Here is a 6,000-nt window from a genome sequence, read left to right as displayed (position 1 = left end):
TTACAACCCCAAAATATTATTAAATGAACAATATCGATTCCGGCTGGGAACCGGCAGATAACCCATTGTATCTTTTAACATTTCCTTCTAAGCGCTTGCTCACTCAAAAATACCACTACCTGCTCTGGCAACCGGAAGCCCTCAACACGATAGGGACCACCAGGTACGCTCTTACGAGCAGTGCGTCTAAGCCTGACCATCTTCTTGCTTAACTGCCATGGTTAGATTAAAACAAAACATATTAGTATAAAACTCAACAAGTAACTATATAGCAGTTCTACAATATTAAATCCACAATATACTTTACCAAACTCAGAGCATTCTACTTTATTTGTTCTAGGTGGCAGATTTCCAGCTTTTGGGTTAAGGAAAATTTGTGAAGGAAAATGTGGGGCTTTCAAGGAACAGGGCTCAATGCAGGATGAAAGCCGACAGTCATCACAAATCATTAAAGGATCAGAATAGATCTTTTAGAAACAAAAGCAACAACATTTCACTTTATAGAATCAATTATATGCTCAACAGATTAAAATCAGGGTTCACGAGCTTTAAGCTTCATAATATCAAAATTAACTCTTTTTACAACAATATAAACAAATTTTCATTTTCAAGAATCAATTACTTAATAGGAAATTTCAATTCCTTTTTTTAAAATCAAAATGGAACCCTTGATTGGATCACTTTATCTTTTCATTTCATTATAATACGGGTGATCAGCCCGTACCGACCTCCATCCGGTCTTTTAAGGTACCACACGGCATAATTTCATCCTTAAACTAGACTAGCCCAGCTAGCCTCTTACAATGACTGGACTAGTCCCACTAGCCTCTTACGTCCAATCCAATCCATTAGGAATTCGTTTGGAAAACCTTGAGTTGGAAAAAGAAATAGGTTTTCTAAATTCATTTTATCATTACCAAGAATATGAAATCATTCGGACTCTTTCAAGTCGAAACTCATTCTTAGATTCAATTTCAGGAAAATCAAAGTGAAGGAAATGAATCAAGGATAAACAAGATGAAATTCTAGGGGTTTCGAATCAATGATAACAAGGTACTAAAGTTAAAAAATCAAATTGTTCCAAGAATCAATAGGGGTTATGGTTATCAAGAATATGGCATCATTACAAGGGATTTGTAAAGGTAACAATAGGGTTCATGACAGTTCATGGCATAACGGAACTGTAGAACAGAAATGATAGGTTACAAGCGGGTTGAATCAATAAGCTATTCAATAACAGTTTTACAAGATCAAAGGCAGGGTATCTCAAATCAATATCAAGGTTTCACAAAGGTCGAACTACTGCCACCTAGTATACCTTTCCCTTTCCTAGCCTGAATGCCCTCACATTCCGAATCTACAATCAAAACCAAAACCTTAATTAGATCATGGAATTGTTGCCAAAATCTCGAGTTAAACCTTAGATCTCTATCAGGCACGATAGATACAGGGACTCCGTGACGCATCACAATCTCATCCAAATACAATTTGACCAACTTTTCCAACGAAAATCTTTCATTTATAGACAAGAAATGTGCTGACTTTGTCAATCGATCGATTACCACCCAAATCGCATCATGATTTGACTTGGTTTTAGGTAATCCTACCACGAAATCCAGCGCTATATGCTCCCATTTCCATTCTGGTATAACATTTATTTATCCATTCTTCAATTTCCTTCTTCATGTTTGGCCACCAATAACTTTCTTTTAAATCCTGGTACATTTTCGTACTTCCAGGGTGAATTGAAAATCTTGAGTTATGCGCTTCTTGCAAAATCTCATGCTTTAGTTCCACGACATTAGGTATCCAAATACGTGAGTTAACACAGTATATTCCTTTTACATCCTTTTGAGCTTTAATTTCTTCTCCCGTCAACTTATCTTTTTCGCGATTCATTACTTGCTCTTGACAGCATCGAATCTTTCCCAAAATTTTGGGTTGAAATGACATCGCATATATAGCTTCATCTCCAAATTCTGGAGTCTGCACCTCTATTTCCATCTTTTTAAAATCTCTGATCAATTCTTCCGATGATGTTAACATATTCAAGCTTTCCTTGCGACTTAGAGCGTCTGCTACCATATTTACCTTTCCAGGATGATAGTTTATCGCACAGTCATAATCTTTGATCAATTCCAACCACCTTCTTTGTCTCATATTCAAATCCTTCTGGGTAAAGATATACTTTAAACTCTTATGATCTATATAAATCTCACACTTTTCTCCGTATAAATAATGCCTCCAAATCTTAAGGGCAAACACAATAGCTGCTAATTCCAAATCAAGCGCTGGATACTTTTGCTCGTGCGGCTGGAGTTGCCTTGACGCATATGCTATTACCTTCCCATGTTGTATTAACACACATCCAAGTCCTTTATATGAAGCATCACTATATGTCACAAATTCCCCTTTTTCATTTGGTAATACCAATACTGGGGCGGTTACCAGCCTCTTCTTTAACTCTTGAAAACTTTCCTCGCACTTTTCTGTCCATACAAACTTCTCATTCTTTCTTGTCAACTTCGATAACGGAACGACAATCTTAGAGAAATCTTGCACAAACCTCCTGTAATATCCGGCTAATCCTAAAAAACTTCTAACTTCCGTAGGAGTCTTGGGTCTTTCCCAATTCATTACAGCTTCTATCTTGGCTTGGTCCACTTTGATTCCTTCTTTATTAACTACATAACCAAGAAATTGCACTTCTTTTAGCCAAAATTCACACATTGAAAACTTAGCATACGGCTTCTCTTTCCTCATAATTTCCAAGGAAATCCTCATATGCTCCTTATGATCTTCCGTCTTGGAGTAAATCAGTATATCGTCAATAAACACAATAACAAACTTATCCAAATATTGCTTGAACACTCTGTTCATAAGATCCATAAATGCGGTTGGCGTATTCGTCAAGCCAAATGCCATTACCAAAAACTCATAGTGCCCATATCTCATTCGAAATGATGTCTTGGGTATATCTTCCGCTTTAATCTTTAATTGATGATACCTAGATCTTAAATCAATCTTGGAGAAACACGAAGCTCCTTTTAACTGGTCAAACAAGTCATCGATCCACGGTAGAGGGTACTTATTTTTAATCGTCAATTTATTCAATTCACGATAATCAATGCATAAGTTCATACTTCCATCCTTTTTCTTTACAAACAACACCGGTGCGCCCCACAGGGATACACTCGGTCGAATTACTCCTTTGTCCAACAATTCTTGCAACTGAGCTGCCAATTCCTTCATCTCGACTGGTGCCATGCGATAGGGATCTTTCGATACTGATTCCGTTCCAGGAGCCATATCAATCGTAAACTCGATCTCTCTATCTGGAGGTAGTCCAGGCAATTCATCAGGAAACACATCCGGATAATCTCTCACTATTGGAATATCCTCGATCCTTACGGATTCTTTCTCCACATCCATGACATGAGCCAAATAAACTTCGCGTCCTTGACGTATTAATCTTCTCGTCTCAATAGCCGTTAGGAATTTCTTTTCTTGCCTCTTTCCTTTGAATATCACCTCTTCACCATTGGGACAAACTTTGATAGCAATAACTTTCTCATGATTTGCTACCTCTATAATCAAGTTAGGTTCTAGAGGGTACGCAACATAATTGAACTTATCAAGAATACTTTCAGAAATAAAAGATCTAGTTGCTCCAGAATCCATCAATACTTTTACTTCTACTGAGTTAATAACAAGCATACCTGCTACCACGTCCACATCTTGCACCGCATCTTTTATTGTCATGTTAAAGGTTCTAGCTCTGGGTTGAGCTGATAGTGCTGGGAGAGACAGCGGTCCAGCAATCCTAAGAACATTAGCCTTCTGAACGGGCTCCTTGCAATTCCTGGCCATATGGCCCACCTTACCACACTTGAAACAAACCAAGTCAGGCTTCCTTGCTCCGTTAGGACATTCTAAAGAATGATGACCCTTCTGGTTACACTTAAAACATGTCACATCCAACTTATTGCACCTTCCCGGGTGTCTCTTTCCACAATTCTTGCACTCCTAAATCTGAGGTCTGTTATTCTTCCCTGGTTGTCCAGTTTTCTAGAAACGGTTCTTCTGAGTTCCATTACCGGGTTTAAACTTCTGAAACTTTTGGTTCTGACCTCCAACATTCTTGCCAAATTTTCCTCTAAACTTTGAACTCCCTTGCTCTTGCTCTGAGCTTTTAAATTTCCTCTTTCTTCCTTCATTTTCTCTCTTCGCAGCTTCACGCTCACCTTCCACTATCATTGCCTTTTTAAACTAAGGCAGCATAATTCTTGATCTCCAACAATGCTACTTGACTCCTAATCCACGGCTTAAGTCCCTGTTGGAACCTCTTAGCCTTCTTTGCTTCCATATTCACATACTCAGGTACGAATCTAGACAACTCCGAGAACTTCACTTCATACTCCGTTACTGACATATCCTCTTGTCTAAGGTCCAGAAATTTCATTTCCAATTGATCTTGCATATAGCTCGGCAAATACTTCTCCAGAAACATCTCAGTGAACTTCTCCCATGTTAAGTCCTTACCTTCCAACAACGCCTTCGAAGACTCCCACCAGAAACTTGCTTCATCTTTAAGGTAATAACTCGCATACTAAGCTTTCTTGTCATCCTTAACTTCTGCTAACTCAAAGGCTTTTTCCATTTCTCTCAACCACGACTGTGCTTTAATCGGGTCGAGAAAACCTAAGAACTCTGGGGGATGAACAGATTGAAAGTGTTTGAAATTTCCAACTTTAGGGGCCACAGGTTGTTGCACAAGCTGAGCAAGTCTGCTCATCATGGTGGTTTCTGGGTTTATTTCTGGGTCTTGAGTTGGAATTTCTTCTTCTTGGTGATCTGGTGAGTTGGCCATTTCTTACAAACCTGATTGAGCAATTATTTATCAATATGATAGCATGGCATAGATATAACAACATTTTTTATAAAATCTCTTTTGCGGGTTTTAAGCTTTACCCAATTTGCACATGCAATCCTATTACTACATAATTCACATATCAGTGTTGTTTTATCATGGCACAAAATAGAGTTTTACGATCTTTAAACATGGTTATACGAAAACATGGTTGTATAGAAACATGATATTTAGAACAGTTACGAGATATTTAGGGTGCACAATGGAAAACAAGACAATAGATTTATTTTAAACAAGGGGTACATAAAGAAAAGTCTGGCTATCACCAATTCTGAAATAAGGTACAATATTATAGCAGGATTAAACAGAGTAAAAACTGGAAAATATCCCCCTATCTACCCCTAACTTCTAACAGCTACTGCTACAACATAGTTCGGGAATACAACAAGATAAATGAAGAAAGGATCCCGGCATCTGACCAAGTATCCCAAAGCCTACCGGCGCTGAAAAACAACAACTACGGGCTCAATCAACAGTCCCATCTAATCATCCATAATCTCTCTCAACACAACCAACATCCAGCGAATGATCTTATGCAGCCTCCGGGCCTCAGCATCAGCATCACTAGTGGATGGTCCCTCATCCAATCTCCTCCTGGAAACCTGCTCCACTAATTGAATCCTAGCTCTCCACTCCTCCATCACTACTGAAGTCCTCTGCCTAGAGTCTCGAATCATCCTATCCACCAAAGCTCCCAACTCAGGAATACGGGAGTAAACAAAGTCTTGGTCCTTGGCTAACTTGCCACCAACACTGACAGGTACAATCTTAGGCATCTCAGACTCTGGCTCAGGGGCAGGGGTCTCTGAATCTGGTCTTAAGGGTGAAATCTGCATAGGGATCTCACTACTCTCAGAAGGGTCCTCCTCTAGGTCTGAACTAACAAACACAGGCTCCTCTGGAGAGGGTGGAATGGGGTCCACTGGGGTACCAGTCAAACTAATCTCTGAATCTGAGTCACTACCACTACTGGGATCCAGAGAGAAAACACAAAATAGCAACCAAGAAACAATGTTAGGGTTAAATAAAGCTTCCAGCTAAATCACACCCTAACTCTAGTTTCCACTCTA

This window comes from Apium graveolens, chromosome 6 (genome assembly GCF_009905375.1).
Source record: "Apium graveolens cultivar Ventura chromosome 6, ASM990537v1, whole genome shotgun sequence".
Taxonomy (NCBI): Eukaryota; Viridiplantae; Streptophyta; class Magnoliopsida; order Apiales; family Apiaceae; genus Apium; species Apium graveolens.
This window is presented reverse-complemented; position numbering follows the sequence as displayed.